The sequence below is a fragment of the Pteropus vampyrus genome, unplaced genomic scaffold (genome assembly GCF_000151845.1).
Source record: "Pteropus vampyrus isolate Shadow unplaced genomic scaffold, Pvam_2.0 Scaffold228, whole genome shotgun sequence".
Lineage (NCBI taxonomy): Eukaryota > Metazoa > Chordata > Mammalia > Chiroptera > Pteropodidae > Pteropus > Pteropus vampyrus.
The window spans coordinates 1152034-1153680 of NW_011889009.1; the positions used below are offsets into that span (position 1 = coordinate 1152034).

The window sequence follows — 1647 nt, forward strand, 5'->3', positions numbered from 1 at the left end:
GGACGGGCCGTGTTCTGCCTGCCCCGCCTGTGTTACTTGGCTCCTGCAGGACAAATACCGCGGATGCCGTGTCTCCGGTTGGAACTGAGACGCGTCAAGCATCGGCCTGGTTTCTTCAGCTAATGAGGTTTTGCTGAAAAATGAATGTAATGAAAAAATGCCATATATTGGCCGGGTCTACTGATGAAGCCTAATGAGCCTAAATGAGCACCCGTGGGGCCCCCAAGCGGGGACTCGAATGTTCCCACACACTGCCCTGAGGCCGCCCGGCTCGGGGGAGGCGGGCCGTCCACTGTCGGCTTCTGTTCCCTTCTCTCCTGTTCCTCCTCCCTGGTCCTTCTCCCACTAAAAGGCCTTTTGCAGCTGGCCAGGGTGCATCATTTTATGCAGCGTCCGGCATAGTAAAATCAAAGATACTTAGAGCAGGGCTTGACACAGGGCTTGCAAAAATAAGAACTGTGAGTTTTATATGCTGTAGACGTTATTTAAGAGGAGAGGTAATTTTTAAATTTAATTGCCAAGAACTTAAGGATTGCGTTCTTTCAAAAAGCATGTAAGAGAACAGCTCTTTCGTAAATAGCACTTGGAGTTGAGTTTCCTCGAAACCTTAACTCAGATGGACACGGAGTAGACTTTGGGGGGAACACGAAGGCCCTTGCTCCCTACTCCGCTCCCCACGATTGTACCATGTTCCCATAATCGTGTGATCGTTAGTTCCACGCGTCACCTTGACTGGGACGTGGGGTGCCCAAGTATTTGGTCTAACGTTTTCCCGGATGAGGGCGAGGGTGTTTTCGGATGGGTGGCGGGTGCTTCCGCAACGGGAGTGGACTTCGTCCTCGCCGAAGCATGCCCAAAGCCCTCCCCGAGAGATGGCGTGAGTATTCGAGGCGACTCGTACAGACACTCTGCTCTTGCCCGTGGGGACAGGAGATTCCGGGGCGCCCCGGCGTTCGGCGGAGTTCATGAGGAGACTGGCTCGAAAGAGCGAGTCAAGAACCGGGTAGACGGAAGGAACAAAAAAAGCAGCCCCGGGGTAGGAGGACAGTGGACGGGACTTGGGACGGACATGGGCAGTGGGCCATTCAGAGCGCAGTGCTGCACCGGCCTGGGTCCGCACACTCGCTGTCCTGCTTGCTGGCTCTGTGACCTTCGATGAGTGAGTCAGGCTGCCCCTGCCTCGTTTTGTTTTCTGCGAAATGGGGATAATGTTCTCTTGAAGCGCTGAGCACGGCGTCGATGGTTATATGAAGTCGCTGCTGCGGTTACTTCTGAAACCTGAACATCGCCATGGAAGGGAAAGAAGATTCGGCACACTCTGTGAGGTGAGGGTTAACAGGAGCTTGGTGACGACGTGGATACGGAGCGTAAGAGAGAGAGACTCAGATTATTCCGAGGTCCTGAGCTGGAGCGAGCAGCCGGCTTGGGGTAGGGGTGGAGTTGCCGAGGAGTCGAGTTTTAGAACTGTTAACTTTGGAAATAACCAAGAGAAAAGTCCAGAAAGCAGTCGGAACTCAAGAGAAAGTTTAAGACTAGAAATGTAAATACGGGCTCATCGGCCTAGAGGGGACGACCGACTCCAGCCGAGCGCGTGAGTTTGGTGAGAAGCCCAGATTTGGGGGGCGGGGGATGAAGGGAAGAGCCGGG

The 1647-nt window shown here is 54.1% G+C and overlaps 1 protein-coding gene across 1 annotated transcript in view; it reads left to right on the forward strand.

Annotated features, from left to right (window-relative positions):
* PHKB (phosphorylase kinase regulatory subunit beta) overlaps positions 1–1647 on the forward strand; it is a 122740-nt gene that overhangs the window by 80198 nt on the left and 40895 nt on the right. The gene's annotated exons all lie outside the window — the stretch shown is intronic.